Source organism: Mustela erminea, chromosome 12 (genome assembly GCF_009829155.1).
Source record: "Mustela erminea isolate mMusErm1 chromosome 12, mMusErm1.Pri, whole genome shotgun sequence".
NCBI lineage: Eukaryota > Metazoa > Chordata > Mammalia > Carnivora > Mustelidae > Mustela > Mustela erminea.
Window position 1 is genome coordinate 40,079,170 of NC_045625.1, and position 25,303 is coordinate 40,104,472.

Consider the following 25,303-nt stretch of genomic DNA (forward strand, 5'->3'; position numbering starts at 1 on the left):
AATTAAAAAAAAAATAACATTTGCAATTTATGCCTTATTGTAGTGTTTATACTTTCTATCTATTAAAAAATAAACAGGGACAAGATAATCACAGTCAAATTAACCCTTTGGTTGAAAACAATAATACAATCTTAAATAAGACTTCCATTTTCAGGGGTGCCTGCATGGCTTGGTCAGTGAAGCGTCTGTCTTTGGCTCAAGTTATGATCTAAGAACCATGGATTGAGTCCTTCGTCAGGCAGGGAGCCTGCTCTCCCTCTCCCTCTGCTCCTCACCCTGGTTGGTCTCTCTTTCTCAAAAAAAAAAAATAAATAAATAAAATAAAAAATAAAAATCTTATAAACAAACAAACAAACAAAAACTATGCCCGTCAGAAAGCTGAAGACACAGAGAAACCAAAATCAATAAAATTTTAGAAATGAGAATGCCAGGAAAGACAAGAAAAATGTTAAATGACAGATTAGAACTCATTAGATCTCTAAAATTTCTAAAAATATATTTTAAAGTTACTTGCATGGTTAGTAAATAGGTGTTTTGCCTGTGAGTTTTCTATTATGTACTCTAATTTATTTTTCTTTATAATGTAAATATATACATTAAAGTGCTTATGATAAAAACAGAAAACTTCATGTTTGACAGATGAGTATGTTATTTTTTATTGCTGTTAGTTGAATGACTTTAAAAGTACAATTTTTCAGGAAAAAAAGTGAAAATAGAATAAAGCCTTTACAGAAACTACCAAATAAGATGTAAAATTTTCACTTCAATAAGTTAAATAAACAGAGAAAAAGAGAAGCAGACTCAATAAAATTTCAATAAAGTATATTTCTGGTTGAAGCATCATTACTCTTGTCAAATGAAATAGAATTAATTCAGTGAATTGGGGCTTCCAGCTCTGTATCACAAAATGAGTTAGTGTATTAAAATTTTTTAGGTAATAATTTTCTATATGTTTTGGCTCATAATAGAATAAAACTTTATCTCATAAAATTAGAAAAACATTAGGTACTTAATGAAATAGCTACCTTTGTCAAGTTTGAAGATCATTAAGTTTTGGGTTAAGCTACAAATTTTAATGATATGGACATTAGCTCATCTATCATACACTTGACATTTTAACATGTTCATTACATCTAAATATCATTACCTGTAAAATAGCAATATTTTGGGGCCTTATTCGCTACGTTCAAGTAAAAATGCTATTTTTTAAAATAGTCTTGATATTTTAAAAACTTGCTTATTTCTGTATGGTCTTACCATCCATTTTCTGTGTTCAAAGCAACTTAACAATAAATATATCTTTTTCCAAAACTTTAATTGGAGATTTATAGAAGCATATTCACTAATTAATTCCTTCTTCAAGTAGTATTGAATACTTCTATATAGAATGATTTCAGAAAGTTTCTTTACTAAAAAACATATATTATCAAAGGCTAATTTAATTATTTCTACTCTGCATTTTAAATGCAGCATTTTTGAGTCAAAAATGAATACTTTTCTAACAGATAAAACATATTTAAATCTTTATTTTTACTCTTTATTACTTTAGAACCTATGAATTGCCATTCTTAGAAGTCAAAAATGCTATGTCAACATTTCTTATGATTCACCTAATAAGTTTTACTATGTCAATTCTAATGTTAAACGTAAGTAGTATATACGATGTGCATAAAAATGGGAAGGCAGTGCACCTGGGTGGCTAAGTCAGTTAAGTGTCTGCCTTCAGCTCAGGCCATGATCCTGGGGTCCTAGGATCAAGCACCCTGTGGAGGTCCCTGCTCAGGGGGGAATCTGTTTCTCCCTCTCCTCAGCGCCTCCCCCTGGCTCTGCTCACACACACGCTCTCTCTCTGTCTCTCAAACAAATAAGTAAAATATTTTTAAAAAGGGAAAGTAATAGATAAGACTACTCACAATGCCATCAGAAATGATGAATACTTACTGTTTACATCCACGTGGATGTGGATGGAACTGGAGGGTATTATGCTAAGCAAAAGAAGTCAGTCAGAGAAAACCATTATCATGTGGTTTCACTCATATGTGGAACATAAGAAACAATGCAGAAGACCGTAAGGCATGGGTGGGAAAACTGGATAGGAAGAAATCAGAGAAAGAGAAAAACCAGGAGAAACTCATATCAGTGGGAAACAAATTGAAGGTTGCAGGAGGGAGAGGATTGAGGGGGTGTTGTAATGGGTGGTGGACATTAAGGAGGGCACAAGATGTAATGAGCACTGGGTGTTATAAGCAGCTGATGAATTGTTGAGCTCTGAATCTGAAACCATGGATGTACTATCTGTTGGCTAATTGAATTTAAATTAAAAAAAAAAGACTGTTAGCAATGGCTATGCCATATTATGAAATAAAGGATAATATTTTTAAAAGATTTTATTTATTTGAGAGAGAGAGAGCATAAGAAGTGGGGTGGGATGAGCAGACGGAGAGGGAGTTGAGCAGGGAGCCTGACGCACAGCTCAATCCCAGGACCCTAGGATCATGACCTGAGCTGAAGACAGACATTTCACCAACTGAGCTACCCAGGCACCCCAGTGAAATGAAGGGTAATTTTTTAAAAATGTTTTTTACTTTATGTAATATCCATGTCTCTGAAATGAATACATAATACTTTTATAATCAAATTATTCACTTTTTACTTATAAAACATACTATCAAATATGAAGCAAATAATGCAAAATATCATGTATACGTTCTCCTTTCAGTCACTGCTGGCTCTAAATTCATAATTATTCCAGAACTCAGTATACACTTGATTATATATTATTTAGAATTGTGTGTATGTAAGAAGTACCACGTGGTGTTTCCAAAACTTCACTTACCACTCTTCTGTGTTATTTATCTTCACCATTGAGGAAGTAACTGCTGTTCACCAAGAAACCACATTTCTTTTTCTTCCTGAGCATGGACACAGACTACAGTTCCCAGTTGCATAGCTAAATATGACTATATGTACCAAATTCTAACTAAAAACCTATTAGTAGAAGTGATGGGAGTTTTTACAGGGCTTTTTTTCTTTTCTTTAACATGTGTTATTTGTTTCAGGGGTACAGATCTGTGATTCATCAGTCTTACACAATTCACAGCACTCACCATAGTACATGCCCTTTCCAATATCTGTCGCCCAGCACCCCATCCCTCCTATCCCCCTCCCTGTCAGCAACCCTCAGTACATTTCCAGGGATTAAGAGTCTCTTATGGTTTGTCTCCCTCTCCAGTCCCATTTTGTTTCATTTTTCTCTTCCTTCTCCCCATGACCCTCCACCCTGCCTCTCAAATTCCTCATACCAGAGAAATCATATAATAATTGTCTTTCTCTGATTGACTTATTTCACTTAGCGCAATACCTTCTAGTTCCATCCATGTCATTGCAAATGGTAAGATTTCATTTCTTTTGATGGCTGCATAGTATTCCATTGTATATATATACTCCCTCTTCTTTATCCATTCATCTGTTAATGGATATCTAGGCTCTTTCCATAGTTTGGCGATTGTGGGCATTGCTGCTATAAACGTTTGAGTGCACGTGACCCTTTGGATCACTACATTTGTATCTTTGGGGTAAATACCCAGTAGTGTGATTGCCAGGTCATAGGGTAGCTTTATTTTCAACTTTTGAGGAACCTCCATGCTGTTTTCCACAGTGGCTGCACCAGCTTGCATTCCCACCAACATTGAGGAGGGTTTCCTTTTCCCTGCATCCCCGCCAACATCTGTCATTTCCTGACTTGTTAATTTTAGACATTCTGACTGGTGTGAGGTGGTATCTCACTTTGGTTTTGATTTGTATTTCCCTGATGCCGAATGATGTGGAGCACTTTTTCATGTGTCTGTTGGCCATCTGGATGTCTTCTTTGCAGAAATGTCTGTTCATGTCCTCTGCCCATTTCTTGATTGGATTCTTTGTTCTTTGGGTGTTGAGTTTGATAAATTCTTTATAGCTTTTGGATACTAGCCCTTTATCTGATATGTCGTTTGCAAATATCTTCTCCCATTCTGTTGGTTGTCTCTTGGTTTTGTTGACTTTTTTTGCTGTGCAAAAGGTTTTGATCTTGATGAAGCCCCAATAATTCATTTTTGCCCTTGCTTTCCTTCCCTTTGGTGATGTTTCTAGGAAGAAGTTGCTGTGGCTGAGGTTGAAGAGGTTTTAATTTTTAATTTTTTACTTTTTTTAAGATTTTATTTGACAGGCAGAGATCACAAGAAGGCAGAGAGGCAGGCGGAGAGAGAGGAGGAAGCAGGCTCCCTGCTGAGCAGAGAGCCTGACGTGGCTTGATCCCAGGATGCTGGGATCACGACCCGAGCCAAAGGCAGAGGCTTCAACCCACTGAGCCACCCAGGCATCCCAAAGAGGTTTTTAAGGTAGTTGTTTACGATCTTTACATTCTGTTTCTCCATCAACTGACAAGAACCATATGATTATAAAACTGTAAGGGTTGGGGCACCTGGATGGCTCAGTTGGTTGAACATGACTTTTGATTTCGGCTCAGGTCATGAACTCAGGGTGGTGGGATCAAGCCCTGCATCAGACTTGACTCCACTGGGCATGGAGCCTGCTTAAGATTCTCTCCTTCCTCTGCCCCTGCCCCCACTTGCACACACTCTCTCTCTCAAAAAAAAAAAAAAAAGCAAAAACTAAGGGTTGGTGAAGCTACGTGAAGAAATAAGCTTTGGTAAATATAATACCACTTGGAGGAGAGCCATCTGCCAGGGAGAAATACCTGACTCAGGCGGTTAAACAGTTGAGAAAACAAACTTGTATAATGTTGGCTTAATTGTTATTACTGCCTAGCCTACCCTCTCTAATGCAAACTTTAACCTAGTTTGTATTGGGGAAGGAGAAGATCTCCTCAGAAAAAGACAATAATGAAATGATAAAAAGTATAAGTTATTTTAAAAACTATTTGAAAATTTTTTATAATGAGTTATAAGACCACTTAAGTGGAATGTCTTGTGGTTTAGTAACTGTTAATTATAGACACCAGTATTTCCTCTTGAGAGCCCTATGATATGTCATATGATATCAAGATTCTACATTTTGCTGTTTGAGAAGTAATTCCAATATTAAGTAAAATTATAAAATTATTTTCTGGATTAAAATTAATTTACAGGGGTGCCTGGGTGGCTCAGACCATTAAGGGCATGACTCTTGATTTTAGCTCAGGTCATGATTTCAGGGTCAAGAGATCAAGCCTGGTTTCATGCTCCACTTTGGGTGTGGAGCCTGCTTAAGATTCTCTCTCCCTCTGCCCCTTACTCTCTCTTTCTCTCTCTCTCAAAAAGAAAAAAATAATAATAATTTACATGTTCTTAGTCATCTTTTTGGTTCTCAGGGAAATTTGAGACTCTTTACAACCTTGAAATGATAATTGGAAATTTTGTGTCATATATTTTAAATTTGTAAGTGAAAATCACCACCATATATAATTTACACAACCTTTTTAGAACATCGAAACATACTTGTTCTCATACTTTATCCAAAGGCTATAAGAAAGCCAAATGAGAATGAGTTGTTAAAGTAAATAAGGGATCCTATTTCCTCCAATCATAAGAGTCTTCAATTGAACCTCAGATCGAGCTGGCACAGTCTAGAGAATAAGAAAATAAAAGTGAAAGATTTTGGCAAACTGTTCTACCCTGTAAGTCAATGTTGAATTTTGCTCCATTACCCTATTCTGTGAACCTATTTAGATAACTGTATGTTTTAAGAGAGAAAGTAATGTATTAAAGGTAAAGCAAGGTAAGAGATAAGAACCAGTTGTATGCCATATGTTATCACAAATAATGATATTACAACAATCCTATGAAGTAGATTTTAGTAATCTCATTTTTTTACAGAGAGAAACTGAAGCTTCTATTGTCAAAGTTAAAAAAAAAATTATGAAGTGCCAAGTTGCAGGTTCAAACCCAGAATTACCCAATTTAAGTCTTTCAATCTCCAGGCCCTTTGTCCTTTTTACTCTGCTAAATATACATGAGAATCATGTACTGTCTGTTTCCCTCACATGGGAAGACCAGTAAAGTTGTAACCTAATCAGATTTTTTTTGGTGAAAATACAAAGAAACAGTAAGACAACTGTCCCAATTGTGTTAGTTTCCTGTGGTTGCCATAGCAAACATCACAAGCTGAGTGAATTAAAAATACGGAAGTATAATCTCCACAGTTCTTGGGGTCAGAATTCCCAAATCAAGGTGTTAGTGGGGCCATGCTCCCCCTAGAGCTTCTTGACAATATCCTTTCTTGGTTAATTCTGGCAGTTTGCAGCCTTCTTTGGCTTGTACTGTATCACTCCACTTTCTCCCTGTTTTCAAATAGCTGTCTCACCTCTTTGTGTCTCTGTATCTCCCTTCCTCTTAAGGACAGTGGTCATTGGACTTGGGGCACACCCTAATCTAGTATCCTTATCTTAACTTGATTACATCTGCAAAAAACTTTTTTCTAGATTAGATCATTTTCATAAATATCAGGTGTTGCAACTTCAACATGCATTTTGGGGGTTGGGGGACACAATTTACTCACTACATTAAGTCATCATGGGTTTGGGGTATTTCTAAGAAAAAATAATAAGAACCAATAAGCATATTTTGTGGAGATCTCTTAATATTAGCCCTGTCTTGAACTGTGGTCTTTATGTGTACAACAAAGATGATTTCCAGGACCCTTTAGCTTAGGACTATTTCCAAACCTTCTTCTATTAACATCATAGCCTCGGTTTTGTGTAGCACCAACCAATATACATGTATGGATGAAATGATAAAACAGATGCCTAAGATAGATAGCTGTTGATGCCAAAATACACTCTTATTTTCTAGGAAGAAAAAACAATTCTGGATGGAGTCACTAGCATGTACTCTATTGCCCTGTAACTAGGTTAATTAAGTGTATTTGACTAAAATTGAACATCACAATTAGATTCACAATAGATTTGACTCATTTAGGAAATTATGTGATGGACTATAAGAACCCTGAGAACTCATTTGGTTCTTCAGTCTAAGAAATATTTAGTTATTTAGAGAAGTATCTTTTATTTGACTAGTTTTTACTCAATGGGTGTTTTCTTTCCCATTTGATACATATTAGCAATTGGATCTCTATTGGATGCACTGGGTTTGTGTAGTCTACAAAGATTTCTCTAAAATAGTTACAATTCACTTTAAACACTGATTTTTTTTTTATTTGTTTGTTTTTTTAGATTTGTGTTCCTCCTTTTCTTGGAATCCTGAATCCTGTTATTCAGGGCACTCCCATATACCTTTTCCTTTTATGGTTTCCACTAATGCAGCTTTTTTTTCAATTTTTTTAAAATAAAAAATTGGATATATCCAGATGGCCTCATGCTTATACATTTCAAAATTACCAATATTGCATGTAATTTTCAAATATTATATTATTCAGTTGTATTGGTACTTAAAGTTAGCTATAAGAAAAATATCTTGGGAATTTTACCTTAATATATTTAATTAAAATTTAAAGTAGTTTTAAATTGTTTAGTACCATGCTTAGTATGTTGCTATTTTTTTTGAACTTAAAAAAAAAAAACTCAGAAGTATAGGTGCAGCATTGTTATTCACTCATTTGAGCCATCTAGAATCCTTACAGTACCATTAATCTCACTTTGGTGTACTCTCACCACAGCTGAATGTTATTGTAATTATAAGCGTTTCACTGACTCCCTTATTCAATTTTTTTCTTTCAAGTGGAGAAAAAGTATTATAAATTAATGTTTTCTTCATATCCCTTTTCCCATTATGGATGGCATTGGATTTCAATAAATTACATTCCCTAACTTTATAGTTTTCTTTATAGTATCCATGTGTTCATTTTTATGTACTAAAAACTTGTATTAACAATTTAAATACCTAGAGTAGGTAATGCTGCATAAAGGCTGAGGGAGATATTCCAAGAATGAAACTGGTATTGATCTATCAAAGTGTCGGGCTGTTCATACATGGTGAGAGGCACTGATGGTGAGGAGGTGAACTTTTGGAGAAGGATATTTGCCTAGTTTGGAAGCCCCAAAGCCGTGGGAAAGGGAAAGGTGGGCAAATAAGCAATCACCTTTGGCATTAGGAGTTCCAAACTGATAGGACAGGAATGGAATACAGTTGGCTTTAGGAAATAGTATTTAGTGGAACACAAATAAGCAGATGATGGTCATAAGACAAGGAATCAAAACACTGAAATGGGTTTGGGACAGAACACAAAGAATGCAAATGATAGGATGAGGTATGCTGTACAAATGAGCAGTCCCTACCATTCAAGATTATGACTTTGATCATAATATTCAGGAGAATTCTTCTGTATTAATCTTCAATCCCTCCTGACAGCATAGTCTTAAAAGGACTGCACTTGGAGGAAGAGTTCACCATACAGTTTAGTAAGTGGTTAGAAAAGCTACAAATGCAGAGCAGTAGATGTGGTGTCATACTATGGAAACTCCACTATAATGTCTGCAGAACCTGTGGGCTCTTCCTAGCCTGAAGTATTCTGTTCCACTTTGTTCATTCATATATTTTGGATTTCGTTCTTTCATTCAAGCTACATTAATCATCCTCCACTGTGTCCTGAGACTCTCTGAGTGAATACCAGCTGTCCATTCTCCTACGAACCATGTTTCTCTCATCTCAGACATAGACTTAAATGGTTTCGTGCTAAGTGAAATAAGTCAGAGGAAGACAAATATCATGCGGTTTTACTTATATGTGGAATCAAATAAAACAAAACAAAAGAACACACAAAAAATGAAGTGAGCATTCTTTTGATATTGAGCATCACATGATTCAAGCTCTAGTAAAAATCCTCATTGTTAAGGTTTTCTCTCCTTTCTCAGACTCACTTTATTTTTCCTATTTGTTTCCGAGTAACTGCCCCACTTTGGGAAATGTAGCTTGACCTTATGCTCCTCTGACTTCCCTATCTGTCAGGACTTTGAAACTTTCACTACTGCAGCTACTCAGTCTGATGGCTCTTCTGGTGGCTCAACCAGGAGCCCTTCCTCATGGAACTGGTCTCCATTTGAAACATTCAAATAGAATATAATTCACGGAGGGAGGAAGGGAGCACAGCACTGCAGTTCCTCTCTTTGTGCTATATTTTATTTTTTATTTTAGTTTTTAACATGGAAAATGGGAATAACATCTCAAAAGATTGAGGGTTAATAAAAAAGAGAAGGCTGAGGGTTAACAATTTAACACATCTAAAATGATTGAATGATGTGTGCTCACTAGGAAACACCTCACAATTACCGTTTTTGGGGTTTTTTTTTTCCCCTTATGCTTCATGCTCACCATTTCCCTTCCAAATGTCTCAACCCTTTAGTTTCTTTTTGCCTGATGGTTAATCACATTGTACCATTTTTCTGTGCGCTTTTGATTTCAGTCTTCCCCTATGTTAAAATCTCTCTAGTGTATCTGCAAGCTTTCCTTCTCAACATTCTACACATTCTCCCTTAATATGTAGTACATATCCTCAAGTTTTTCCCAGCTTAATCCATCTTTTGGCTCTTGATTCCTCTTCTGTCTATTGCTTATCATAATTGCTCTTCTTTCTTCCCCACTGGCAGTCTGGGTTCTGCCTCATCCCATCCTGGAAACTGCCCCTCATCAACTGTACTGATGGTCTTTTAGCAGACATTGCCAGGGCTCTCTCCATAAGCCCTAGATTGGATTTTCTTGCCCACCAGGCTCCTGTTGTGCATTCACTTCCAATTGCCAGCACCAACATGTCTTTAATAAAAGCTTGTCCTCCCAGGCTATTGGAACTCGTGTGGCCTAAAAGCACAAAAAAACTGGAAATGTCAGAATTTACGTATCTGGGTCACTCTTGACCCAAGGCTGATGAATATGGGAGTATAATTATCCTAGCTCTATTACCCCTTGCTTGTGTGGAGTTTCTATAAATGCCAGTGAGGTCTATTTATTTGATAGTGTTGTTCAAGTTTTACATAATCTTAAGAGTTTTTAGGCTGTTTTTCTATCAACTTTTAGGAAGTTTGAAATCTGTGCTTGTGCAGATATTTATATATGCTTCTGTTTGGGAAGTTTTGCTTTATTTATTTTGAAGTTCTATTATTGTCTTGATGACTTGAAGACTTTTTTTAAACAATTTACTCATTTATCCTTGATCCTTCTGATATTCATATAGATAGCCATTGAAGCTGCTTTATGTTTAGTTTTACATGATATGTAATAATTTTTGTACTTTTCAACTATTATTGTTTTCATATTTAAATTGTGTGGAGGTTTTGGTATCAATCCTATATTTGGATGTTGTTTTCCTCATTCTTTTAAAATAAGATTTATTGGAGTCTAATTGAAGTATAATTTCCATATAACCTCATCTTTTTGGTAGATATAGTTCATTGGACTTTATTAAATTATGCAGTCATGCAATCACCAACATAATTAAGATTTCAAACATTTGCATCACTTTAAAAAAATCCCTAATATTCTTTTATAGTTAATAATCTCCTTCCATCCCCAGTCTCTGGAAACCACTGTTTTAATTTCTGTCCCTATAGTTTTGTACTGGGACAAAACTATATAGCCATTTATGTTTGGCTTTTTGTACTAACATAATGGTTTTGAAATTTATCCATGGTGATGCATATGCCAGTTGTCTTCATTATTGCTGAGTTGTTGCAATAGAAACTAGCCTCACAATTAGTGGAATTTTTAGATCATACCTAATTATTTAATGAATGTATTAGTATAGTTGAGTTTACACCTCTCATCTTGCTATTTGTTTTCTATTTGTCCATTTATGCTTTTTTTTTCTTTTTTTAAGATTTTATTTATTTATTTGACAGAGAGAGAGAGATCACAAGTAGGCAGAGAGACAGGCAGAGAGAAAGGGGGAAGCAGACTCCCTGCTGAGCAGAGAGCCCGATGCGGGGCTCGATCCCAGGACCCTGAGACCATCACCTGAGCTGAAGGCAGAGGCTTAACCCACTGAGCCACCCGGGCACCCCTATTCCTTTTTAAATCCTTCTTTTAGATTAAATAGAATGTATATTCCCTTGTATCTCCACTGTTTGTTTTTCTAGTACTCTCTCTTTGGTTTACTCCCTTACTTGTTCCCCAGTGTTCAAAGATGTGTCTTCAACTTAATACATTCTACCATCTGGTGATGTTATACATATCAGACTTACTGTATCATATTTAATGTAAAATCCTTACGGCAGTACACTTCTATTTTATCCCCATTCGCGTGGGGATATATGATATATGATATCATATATTTTGCTTGTATCATAATGAACCTTACAATATTTTTTTCATATGTAAAATAAGGAACTAAATTTACTTTTAAAGAAATATAAGAAACAAATAAATCAAAGTTCTTATATTAAAATTACATTTTTTTCTTTCCAGTGCCCTTTATTCCTTTTATAAATCTAAATTTCCATGTAATATTTTTAGTTGAATAATTTTTGTTAGGGTTTTTAATAGTGAAGGTCTAATGCAAAAATAAATAAATAGATAAATAAATAAATAAATTCACAAGCTTTTGTTTGTCTAAAATAGTTTCTTACTTTTATTTTTAAAGGATATTTTAAAGAAAATTCTATGTTGACTTGATATAGTTTATTTTATTTTGCTTAGTTTTATTGGACTTCTTGGACCTGTAGGTTACTATTTTAATAAAGGTAAAATTTTTCTTACCCTCTTTTTGTAACATATCTTCATTCTTAGGCATTGGGAATTGTAACTGATGTGGATATAGGGTTTTTTCTCCCCCTTTGCACAGTATTTGACTTCATCCTAAAAGACAGTTGTGGTTACTGCATCCTTTAAAGCTTGTTTTTATTCTTGAGAGGATGGATTTACAGTAGTCTTCCTTGAGAGCTTGCCCCCTACAACCAAGGCTATCTGCCCTGTGCCACAAGTATTCAACAAAGTGTCTGCACTCTAGTTGAAACGTAACATCCATCTGGCTTCTAGAAGCTTTGGAAATTCTCTCAAGAAATTTTTTTTTCTTTGTGTGTGCCTAGTGGAGTGAAATCCTATTTGTATATTTCTTAGGATTCATCCAAATATTCAGCATTGGGACCCCTGTGCTGATTTCTTGAGTGTGTGAGTGTGTTATCAACAAAGTTTTTTTTTTTTTTTTCAGTACTTTGCTCTTAAAACTCCATGTGCTTTGCCCCCCACCAAACTTTAATATCTGTTTCCTTAATCTAGCAAGACTGCCATGCTCTGTTTGAATTTCTTCCTGCCCTCGTCATGATCTGAAGAGAGGATTCTCCCTGTCTAGGCAGAATGCCAGGGCAAACATGATCTCACCTTTGTTGTTTCTTCTCTCTCAAGGATCATAGCACTGTGATGTCTGGTGTCAAATATCTGAAAGACATGTTTTATACACTGTGTCAAATTCATAGTTGTTGATGCTAGGAGAGCAAGTCAGGTACCAGATACTGTATCATGTTTCAAGTATTCTACAATAATGTGGTTGATTTTTTGTTTTGTTCTCACTTTGAAGGCTATTAGCATTAGCTTGTGTTTCTGAATTCACGTGAAAAAATGTGTATGTTTATCACTGCATTTTTCTGGGGAGACAGACCATAGCTTTCATCTTTCTCAGAGATCCTAGTGTATATGAGTGTGCATATTTGCTTTGTGATTTCTAACCAATTCTATGATGCTGACTGTACAAGATGCCAAAGAAAGGGATTAATTTACTAAGACTGCTGTTCAGTGATAGTAAATAAAATGCCAGTGACACTTACAAAATATATTTTAAAATTTCATAATAATAAACTACAAATTAATAGAGTGTAGTGGTATGTATGTGGAATAATTAATTTGTTCATAGTTCTGGAAAGATAGAAAATGTTCAGTAAATACTTAACAAACACATATTGAACTTAAGTTTCTGTAGAAGGTATTGGTAGAGGTGGTGGTTAGAAAATTGGGAGCACTTCCATATTAAATGATCACATACTAAATTTGATTGTCATTATTCATTCTGTTTTAATCATCTGTGACTAGATGTAGAAATGACAATATGACATGTAATGTACACTTCTTATACACATTTTATTCACTTTCTATATACAGCCCATAGACATAGGTCCTGAAAACACTTACCTTAAACACATCTTTTAGTATTATAATAAAACTAATCTTAGTGAAGTCATATTAGAAATACCTCTCCATTAAGATGAGTTTAAAGACTATAATAACTTATACTTTACTATTTATATATTCATTGGTAAATGATTAAAATAAAGAATATGTTTAGTAGTAGGGAAAAATGCTTTTTAAAAAAGTATTTAACAATACAAATAACTTCTTTTTAAGTCCTGAGTTTTAAGGAGTAGCTTTGCATGCCAACTTTATTAGAAACAACAGAAATATTTAGAAAATAAATATAGTTTACACTTGTATGATTTAAATACTTATTAATTTGAGCATTGATAAACCTGTGAATATTATCTACTGAGTTATTTTTACTATATCACAGATCTTTAAACATCTTCATTACAATGTGATTTAACATTATTTTCAAGCCAATAGGCAAAAATGAAATATGACCATTAAAACTTGTTACCAAGGGTTTGATACATTATTCATCCACTTTCCTTTTAAGTTACTGAAGAGAAAAATGTTCAGAGTCTAGACTTTTGAATTCTTATTCTGTAGGAAGATGAGGACAATTATTCCTTGCAGATTTAAGGAAACAACTATACTTGCTGCAAAATTTTGCTATTTTCAAAATGAAGAACATGAAAAGAACATGAAAGTCTCAAAGTACCAATTTTTAAATATAAAAGATTATAATTTTATTTTCCTGGATTGTTAAATAAAATGTTAGTACCATTCAATTTATATCTACCTCTTCTATCCTGTTAGAATTCTATTTTATTTCAGTATACTCATGATGATCCTCTGACAAGAGGCATTAAAGAGGGAGATATCTGATCAATTACAGTATATTACAAATTTTAGGAGGCCTAGCAACATTGAAACCCCATTCATTTTAAGAAATATGACTTAGCAATATAAGTTGCATATGAAGGTTACAACAATCTCAGATTTCATAGTTACTCTATTGTAAGGGCTGACCCCATTCATTCATATATCTCTGCAAGCTCTGCTGAAACAGCAGGATTTTCAAACTGGCTGTGAAATTAGATTTTTCCATCATGAACAATAAAAGCTGTCATCAATCTGATCTCTAAAGGAAAAAAAAAAGCCTGTTATCATCGTATATTTCTATTTCCTATAAATATTTTCTCTGATCATAATATGCAAAGGGTAGTACAAAGTTCACTTTTGTGTATTTAAGGATTTTTTTAAAATTTCTTTATTTTCAGCATAACAGTATTCATTGTTTTTGCATCACACCCAGTGCTCCATGCAATCCATGCCCTCTCTAATACCCACCACCTGGTTCCCCCAACCCCCCATCCCCTGCCACTTCAAACCCCTCAGATTGTTTTTCAGAGTCCATAGCCTCTCATGGTTCACCTCCCCTTCCAATTTCCCTCAACTCCCTTCTCCACTCTAATTCCCCTTGTCCTCCATGCTATTTGTTGTGCTCCACAAATAAGTGAAACCATATAATTGACTGTCTCTGCTTGACTTATTTCACTCAGCATAATCTCTTCCAGTCCCATCCATGTTGCTACAAAAGTTGGGTATTCATCCTTTCTGATGGAAAGACATAATACTCCATAGTGTATATGGACCACATATTCCTTATCCATTCATCCGTTGAAGGGCATCTTGGTTCTTTCCACAATTTGGCAACCGTGGCCATTGCTGCTATGAATATTGGGGTACAGATGGCCCTTCTTTTCACAACATCTGTATCTTTGGGGTAAATATCCAGTAGTGCAATTGCAGGGTCATAGGGAAGCTCTATTTTTAATTTCTTGAGGAATCTCCACACTGTTCTCCAAAGAGGCTGCACCAACTTGCATTCCCACCAACAGTGTAAGAGGGTTCCCCTTTCTCCACATCCCCTCCAACACATGTTGTTTCCTGTCTTGCTAATTTTGGCCATTCTAACTGGTGTAAGGTGATATCTCAATGTGGTTTTAATTTGAATCTCCCTGATGGCTAGTGATGATGAACAATTTCAAAGCTCAAATCTTATTTAAGGATTTTTAATAAGATTTGAGCTTTGAAATTATGTCTTTTGACATTTTATGAAATATGTCCTAATAAAAAAATAGATGATTCTTAAATGAAAACTGAAGAACACCTCATATTGTCAAAACAGGATATTTATATCCCCCCTCCCAAATTTTTAATTTAGTGGTAAAAGTGACTACTATGGACTTTTCTACACTTATTGCACTTTCTAATTAGACAATGTAATATACAAGCACTCTCCTCAATGTGACTTTTTATTTTATTTTAGTTTTTGGTATTGATACAAGCTCATCCCTTACCTTTGTAAATTACAGTTTAGGTCTTGAAGTTAGAAAAAAAATTTAGTTCTAAATTTGCCTTTGTATCTCATAGTTTGTTACTAGGCAGGTTACATGAACTCTCCAAGCATCCTCATCTTGAAAGCAGAGATTTTTATACTTCATTACTGTTATGGTTGTTTTGAAGGTTAAATAAAATAATTTATATGTATTCTTTAGAAGAGTACTGGCTACTTTGTAGTTGTTACTTTTTTTAAAAAAACTTCTTTTTATTCCTTATGGTGGGCTAAGACAACACTATGCTATGGTTGTTCAAATGACTGAAGCAGATATTCTTAGGCAAATCCTGACCTGAGTGGCTAAACCTGAATCACACTAAAATAATCTTGGAGTGTCTGAAGAGTCACAACAACCTTGGACTAGAACTGGTATGTTAGAAATAGTCCAAAGAATCAACTGGTTTAAGAAATCCTTTGATAAACTTTAAAATTATATTCATCTTGAAACAATTAGCATAGACTTTCTCAATGTCTCACTAAAACATCTATAAATACATATATAAAAGGGAGTAAGTGAGATAAATAGAAATTCCAGAATCTGGACAAAATGTTCTCTCTCTATAAAATTGATAGAATGGCTTTACAAAGAGCAAAGTCCTCTGTTGCAGGAACAGACTGGGACAGTGTATAGAGAAGTAGGAGAAAAATCACTTAGTTCCCCCACTCCAATTTCCTCTCTCCCTGCTGAGGAAAACCAAGCTCAGAATCAATCCAGAATTTGATTAGTGGACAATCTTAATATGTGGTTGACTTTGAGGCACTCAACGTGTGTGTCTATTTGATGGGAGAGCTGCCCATTACTCTTCATCCTATTAGTACCTTCTTTCTAGATCTAGTCTGAGACCAACACTGACAGAAACAGCCCAGGGAAACAATTCAGTATGCAGATTAAAATGTATAATACATTCATGGAAAAATCCATGAAAAGTGATCCACACCTTATTAGAGTCTATGTTCTGGAGACATATCTTTAGTTAAAAATATAAAGAAATCTCTCTGCTTCCAGATAGGTGGGAAAAAAGATAGACAAAGTGAGAGGGGTTACCACTAGAGAGCCAAAAATAAAGCTTCTTCTGGACATCCTTGTGATACTAAATACTGGAAAAAAATAGAAGAAAGAGAACTTAATTTTTGAAGATAATAATTCAATAATTTGTCAGTGAGTCCAGTTTTATGCATTTGACATCAATGGAGATATATTTTCTACTTTAAATTGTAAAAAAGTCTTCATTATAGTAAAGCTCTCGGGATCGTGGTCCCTATATTTTGTGAATTTATACAAAAGGTTAAATCATAGTTTCCTTATAAATTTATTAGTCTACTAGCTTAATACCTTTGTTTTGTCACAATTAATATATTCTTATAGGTTTTCATGAAACATATGCTGTAACATGATTACTTATAATATAGTGATATTAGAAGCATTAATTACTGACTGTAAACTCCAAAGATAACAAGAGTTCATAGGTCACCCAAGTATGAATCCAGCTTTGATCACTATGCCTTGAGCATTTATTCTTTTTATGACTTCTGATAGCAATTATTTTCTTACCAGTAAGGCAATGGGAGTGATGATTAGATGTTAGCTCTGAACTCACATTACCTGGTTTCAGGTTCATATTCACATTTACTGATTGTCAGACTACAGAAGCTGTATTTTTTTTTCTGGGTTTCGCTTTCCTTTTCTGAATAAGAGAAAAATAGTACTCACATCATAGAAATAATATGGTAAAGTATTAGGAATAATGTCCATCACCTAATAAGGATTAAGTTGATTATATATTATGTAGTATGTACAGATATATTTGTATGTAATACACTACTGATATAATGCTTAGAAGAGACCAAACGTCCAGTGAATGAAAGTTTTTATCATTACTATTATCATTATTGCCCCCATTTGATACCAAAAAGGCTATGTTTGTGTACATATAAAATTCCAGTGACATATTAAAGGACTTGAAAGCAAGGCTCCTCTTTTTTCCTCAACATCTAACATAGCAGGTGATCTCTAAATCCTGTAGTGTGCTAGATTTAGCTCATGCCAACTTCAGGGCTGACTGAGCACATCTCTTCCCATCCTCATTTCACTTCTTGATCAGTGAAATCATACTGTTAACCTGACATTAGCAATGATGGGATGACTATTAATATCAGAGAAATGGACAATTGCCACATATCAGGGCCTCCCCGGACTGCAGAGAGCAGGCTGTTAACCATTTACTAGCACATCCCTGAATGATCGTTTCTCAGTATTGATAGTAAACCCAGTCTTTATACCCACACATTTTTACTGAAATGGAATTTATCCTTTACACCCTGGTTAGCACAATTTCTCATAGTAAGCAACTGCTCTGTTAGAAGGAATAAATAAATAAATAAACACTAAAATCTCAGGAGAGAGAAATAGAAAAGGTATTGTGTCAGTGAATTTGGGATACTTTAACGACTATATATATATATATATATATATATATATAATCTAAGAAAAGAGCATAGGAGCCCTGGTGAAATAGGTCCAGTGAAGCCTTCTAGGTACAAGCACCAGTCCTGCTGTTGTAGGCTTGCAGGGTTCTTCTCTCATGCGGTCAAAGAATGAGTCTCACTGACACAAAAATGTGAAGTGAAGTGAAAGTTTGTTAACGGAAGTGAAAACAGAAACAAAAGGGAAAATGCTCTCTAGAGTGAGAGGAGTCCTAAATGGGTTGCCACTGAGGGCTTTTTTCTTTCTTTCTTTCTTTTTTTTTTTTTTTTTTTTGGTAATATTGATTTTTCTTCCATTTTATTTTATTTTATTTCTTTTCAGTGTTCTAGAATTCATTGTTTATGTACCACATCCAGTGCTCCATGCAATACATGCCCTCCATAATACCCACTACCAGGCCCACCCAACTCCCCACCCCCGCATCCTTCCAAAACCCTCAGTTGCATTCTGGTAATTAGCTCACTTAAAGGGACTGGTTGAAACAGGGTCTCTTACTTCTCCACCATCTTGCCCCTCCTCCACGACTGAGAACTTTTATGAAAACTGACCAGGGAACTTGTACTTAATTAAACACAAATATCTTGTCAATATGTAAAACAAACATGGTGGATTTGTAAATATCATGAAAATATCCTGTCTATATTTAGAACCAAAAGGGTGGGTTTGTTACATTCCCTTCTCTATGGTTAATATCTCATTTATAACATTACTTCACATCTTCACTCCCTGCCTGAACCTGTTCACATAGCCCCCCTACCTATATCTCCCCATGTAGCCCCACCCCTACTCACTTTTTTTGGTAAGAGACTATAGGTGAAAGGTTCAAATGGACTCCATATTTTCAATTTTTTTTTAATTTTTTTATTTTTTATAAACATATATTTTTATCCCCAGGGGTACAGGTCTGTGAATCACCAGGTTTACACACTTCACAGCACTCACCAAAGCACATACCCTCCCCAATGTCCATAATCCCACCCCCTTCTCCCAAACCCCCTCCCCCCAGCAACCCTCAGTTTGTTTTGTGAGATTAAGAGTCACTTATGGTTTGTCTCCCTCCCAATCCCATCTTGTTTCATTTATTCTTCTCCTACTCACTTAAGCCCCCATGTTGCATCACCACTTCCTCATATCAGGGAGATCATATGATAGTTGTCTTTCTCTGCTTGACTTATTTCGCTAAGCATGATACGCTCTAGTTCCAAACTATGGAAAGAACCTAGATGTCCATCAACAGATGAATGGATCAAGAAGATGTGGTATATATACACAATGGAATACTATGCAGCCATATTTTCAATTTTTTTACTCAGTAACCTGATTTCACCAATAATGCATCCACCTTTGTATCTAAAATTAAAATATATAACATCTTTTAATTTTGAGGAGGTCTAGTTTACAGATTGAGTCACATTTGTAATTGACTATTATTTTTAAGTTATAGAGTTGTTTCCATTTCCTGTCTATAGATATATAAAATAACTATTATTGGAATTGTTCATGATTTTGAAGTATTTCTAGAGCTAGCACTTATGATAAATGATTAGCTTCATTCGAGAAGATATGGGACAGAAAATATTAGCCTTGCCATATTGGAGACTGGTTTGATATTTTAAGTTGTTTCCACATGATCTCCTTTCAGTGATATTATGTATATAAAATTACTTTTAAGTGCTCTGATATTTTCATTGGTTCCTACTGAATCTCTATAATAATGGCAATACTGTTCAAATCATAGATATTACATGTCTTGAGAGCCTTTTTTCCCCCAAGAAAGTAACGGAAGACCATGCATTTAAACTACAAAATTGCAGAACACAATATAAAATCAATATAGGAGATTTGCTAAGGGAAACATTAAAAGGCAATGGATATAAATTAAGAAACATGACGGTTTCATTCTACTAAACCAAAAAACAAATAGATATGGTTTTCAAATGAAACGTCAAGTAACATTGTAATAGACTTTTCCATTCATGGAAAGCCCTCAAACATGTGCACATATCAAAACAACCTTAAGGAGAAGCATTAATATGGGAAAGAAAGGAAAGCAGTAAGCAAAGGAAATTGTTATTGAAATATAGCCAGATGAGGACTGTAGAAATATGTTCAGGCCATGATTTGGGGTTATATCTATCTCCTTGCTCACTCTTCTGTCATTCTTTTACATGCAAAATCCATATGATTCATAGAGCCCATTTGGCACATTGAGCATTTCCCAAGCTTTTTAGAACACTGTCTAGTGCTTCTAAAGATACTCCTTGAATGCCCTATTAGCTTAAACTGAAAGTGTAAAAGTGCCTAAATTTCAACAAATATTGTAAATAGCAAAACAGCAAACCTGCTCTTTTAGAATTGAAAATATGATTTTGCTTTGTTTTTATAAATGATTGGTGACTAAAATTTGCAGACATACTTACATATCTCTTTGTGTACTTCATGACTTGCTCTTTCTTCTCACTCTTACTCAGTATAGTAGCAGATAAGATGGTAGACTCAAATACTGCCTACTAGTTGTGTGACATTGGTCAAATCACTTCACTTGTTTGAGACTCCATTTTCTCAGATATAAAAGATGTCTAATAGTGTACCCCAATAGAACTGGTATAAAAATTAAAGAAATGTGTTATGGGTTAAAGACTTAACTGCAAGATCTAAATCCATAAAACTCCCAGATGTAAACAAGGGAAATTCTTCTTGACATTGGTCTTTTTAGATGATCTTTTAAATATGATCCCAAAAGCACAAGCAACAAAAGTAAAAATTAATAAAAGGGAGTGCCTTAAACTAAAAATCTCCTATACAGTCAAAGTAACAATAAAAAAATTTAAAAAGGTAATTTCAGGAATAGGAGAAAACATTTGCAAAGCATATATGTGACAAGGACTTGATATCTAAAATATTTAAGAACTTATACAACTCAGTAACCTCCCCCCCGCCAAAAAAAGCAGAGGAACTGAATCAATTTTTCCCCCAAAACAGGCATACCGGTGGCCAATACCACATGAAAATATACAGCCATTAGAGTTTTCTTATGAAATTAAACATACCTGTATCATATGACTCATCAATCCCACTGTTGGGTATATATCCAAAAGAAATTAAACCACTATCTGGAAAAGATATCTATACTCCCATGTTCATTGCAGCATTATTCACAGTAGTGAAGATATAGAAACAATCTAAATGTCCTCAACAAATACAAGGATAAAGAAGATGTAGATGTAGTATACCAATGCATTATATTATTCTGCCATGAGGAAGAAGGAAATCCTGCCATTTGGAACAACATAGATGGTCATTGAGGGCATTATGCAAAGTGAAATAAGTTGGATGGAAAAACACACACCAATACTATATGATTTCACTCATATATGGGATCTAATATGGGCCCAAAACTATTATTGTGGAAGTTTTTTTCATTGAATCAGATATTTTATAATAGCACATTCCCTTGGTATTTTTTTGTGAGTTTTTATTTAAATTCAAGTTAGTTAGAGTGAGTTACAGTGTACTTTTGGTTTCAGAATAGAATTTAGTGATTCATCACTTACATATAACATCCAGGGCTTATCACAAGTGCCCTCTTTAATGCTCATCACCCATTTAGTCATACCCCCACCCCCTCCCCTCCAAAAACTCTCAATTTGTTCTCTTTAGTTAAGAGTGTCTTATGGTTTGTCTCTCTCTCTCTGTTTTTATCTTGTTTAATTTTTCCTTCCCTTCCCCTATGTTCATCTGTTTTGTTTCTTAAATTCCACATATATGAAATTTCCCCAAATCATAGAAGCAGATACATCCACCAATATTATCTTGCTTCTTTAAGAAAAAGAGATTTTAGGGGTACCTGGGTGGCTCAGTTAAGCATCTGCCTTTGGCACAGTTCATGATCCCAAGATGCTGGGATGGAGCCCTGCTCAACAGGGAGCCTCCTTCTCCCTCTCCCCTCCCCCACCCCCCACTGGTGCTTTCTCTCACTCTCTCTCTCAAATAAATAAATTAAATCTTTAAAAAAAAAAAAAAAAGGAAAGGAAAAGGACTTTATACCTTGGCATTAGAAAGTAGATTGGCCATCTCACTTAAAAATAGGTTAATGATTGTGGCATTTTATTCCAATTTGTTTTCTTTTTTTATATACCAAAAGGTATTGTTCAAAATACAGATCTTTACCACCTTTTAATTACTATAATCTTTTACATAGACAAAAGATATTGTTCAGGACATATTATGTACTACTTTTTCCAAAGACCTGATGGTTTATCCTATCAATATATGAAAATATTGGCCATTTTATTAGATTAGAAGGTGTTCCTAAGGCACATTCATTCAGCCCATTCCTGGCACATATGTAGTACATGAAATACGTCCTAAATAAGATATCACTTTTCTGCTACAAAGCAGAAAAATGGGGATTCTCATTATCTGTCATTATGAAAATATTTTTTAGTATTTCTCAGTAGTCTACATTCTTTTGTATAAATATAAAGCATTGGATATGAATGGTTGGAGAAGGGTGACTAACCGGGTATCTAATCAAAAGGCTGGCTTTCTCCATTCAAGAGTATTACTAATTACTCCTTGCATTCTGACACTATAATAACATCAATGACTGCATAGATAATAAAAATAAATTATAGATATTTTGGCATCTAAGAAAGAAGTATATCTATGTCTAATCAGTCCCTTGGCTATAATTTTTTTGTCCATTACATGGAAATATCAGAAACATTGATCTTTCTCTTTATGAGAGATTGTATTTATTAATTTTGTTCTATGCATATTTATTGGCTCTCTTGTATGTCTGTCTGATTTCTTTCTTGCTCTTCCCATAGTCTGTTTTTCACACAGCACTCATGTGAGCATATTAACATATTAAACTGAAAATTACGTTATTATGTTATTCCTGTATCTAAAGCCCTCCAGTGCTTTTCTCCTGGAGCAGACAGAGATTATACCTTGTAATTACAATAAAATCAAAACTCTTCATTACATGCAACATGATTCTTTTTTATAAGTTTCTATTTAAATTCTAGTTAGTTAATATACAGTATAATATTCCTTTAGGAGTATAATACAGTGAATCAGTACTTCCATACAAAACCCCATGCTCATCACAAGTTCATTCAACATGATTCTAAGTGATCTGGCCATTGCATTGAACTCCAATCCCTTCTTTGACCATTGCTTGTTATGGAGGCTCTCTTCCCCTGCCCTGGGCCCTATACCCAATATCCAGTCTTAATTGTTTTTCGAAGTACTTATTACTCTCCAAAATTAATTTAATTATGTATGGGTTTATGTGTTTATTTCTGTCCTCTGAACCCTTAATCCCAGCTTCCTCTGAGGACAGCTATATATTTTTTTAACTGTTATAACTACAGAGTCTAGAAAAGTAATTGGAACATGATAGCACTCAATAAGAACTAATCTTTTTAAGTGATTGAGAAAGTTGACTGTATACAAGACATTGGGATTACAAAGAGGAAAACTACATAGCCTTCTGATTCTTGGTGATTTCATATCCTCTTACAAAAAAATAAGGATTTATATGTGAAAATGCTCTAATATTTGAAATTATGAATCAAAGCATATCAACTCTGAATTCTGTGTTGAGATGATGGGAAACGATTCACAGAGGAGATACTATTTTAGATATGTTTTGAAAAAAAGAATAGGAGCTTTCCCAATAGAGGAGAAAAGGGAATTAAGACAAAGCATTCCATGTAATGAAAAGAATATCAGCAAAGGTCATAAAGGGACTTTATATAAGTAGAAAATGGTGGAAATATAATGTAATGAATCAGTTATGTGAAGTCAGAGAGAAGTCTAGAAAAATAAATTGGAATCTCGGTTTCCTTTCCTTTCCCTTCTGTTCCACTCCATTGTTTTTCATGCTTACTGATACTTTCAGTAGCTTTCTTACTCTATTTTAGCCTTATACCCATCTTTTCATCTGGATTCTGACACACTCCTTTATGCAGTGCTTTTTTCCAGTATATTCTGTGAATTCCTTCTCTAGTCTCCATTATCATCTCTCATGCTGATTCTATAAAACTGGTTTTTGTAAGTGCTTGGCTATTAGGTGTGGACCTAAGGAATTCAATGCTAGAAAATAAATTAACAAGACACATATTGCCCATTTCTGAAATAAATGAAAAGCAAAGAATGAAGTGTACATAAAACTTTACATATTTTTTTCACTTCCAATTCTAATCTAAAATACAACCTTAAAAACATTTTTTAACTTGACTGCTTTCCAGAGCAGATGCCGAAGTGATATGACTGCATAAGCTCCTGGGACAATCAGATCCAAGTTCTCTCGTCTGGACTAGAATACTGTCTGGCAGGCTTGCCTTCTCTTCCCACCGTTACTTTATACACAGTTTTTTTTTATGACCTGTCCCTTTATTTTCCTTTCCCATGACTGTTTTTTTGTTCATCATCGAATTTATAATTCAAGTTGATATTAAGAGGAGCTGAAGTAAGGAGAACAAGAAGGTATGACTGAATGGTTGCCCATTTCTTTGCTGCAGGAAAATTTAAGAACCTTTAAACTCTGAGAATTCCCAGATGAAAGGGCAATTATCCTTTTCAAAAGAATTGACACAGTCATTTACTTATTAAAGCACCTACATTTGGTTAGACATGCTGACTGACATACAGAAGAGTAAACAAAGGGTATAATCTCTGCTCCAGGGGAACTGCATAAACAATGGATTCTCTTTGGTAAGCATGCTGGAGTTCCAATCAGAATGGGATTGTAAAAAAAAAAAAAAAAAAAAGAGAAAAGAAAAGAAAAAAATCAACCATCAGCAAATACTACCTTGTAAACCAAAATGTTCTTTTAAAAGAAGGAGTTGATGGCTCCAAATTAATTGAATGGTAAGTAGTTCTTCTTAAGAAATATTGATAATTGTTGAAATTATAAAGTTAAGAAACTTAGTATCTTTCCTGGAAAAAAAAATTAAGAATTTTAGAACAGCTTCTTGTCAAATAAGTTTATTTAAATGCAATCAAGAGAAAATGCAAGTGCTCTTAAATCTACAAAACAAAACAAAACAAAACTTCAAACAAAACAAAACAAAACAAAACCTGGTAATTAAAAAAAGAAGAATAAAGAAAAAGTGAGTTATCTAAAGGATTCAATTGGGTAATTTCCCCCCCTATATTGCCTATCATATGCATTTTAAGAATAGCTTTATCCCAATAAATTCATAAGAACCAACTTCTCATCTCTATTAGTGCATTCTAGGATTTGACAATATCTTTAGAGTGATTCCTGCAAGTATTTGAAAATAATGCTCATCTAAGTCATCCTTGTATTTCTCATTCAAATCATGGTTTACTTTATTGCTTTTCATATAT

General features: G+C 34.5%; 1 long non-coding RNA gene across 1 annotated transcript; it reads left to right on the forward strand.

Annotated features, from left to right (window-relative positions):
- The first annotated feature begins 2,562 nt into the window (after positions 1 to 2,562).
- Positions 2,563 to 21,534, forward strand: LOC116571146. Its single transcript, XR_004277731.1, has 4 exons — positions 2,563 to 2,576; positions 8,389 to 8,396; positions 20,808 to 20,814; positions 21,449 to 21,534. It is a non-coding gene; the product is annotated as an uncharacterized LOC116571146 (long non-coding RNA).
- The last annotated feature ends 3,769 nt before the right edge of the window (positions 21,535 to 25,303 follow it).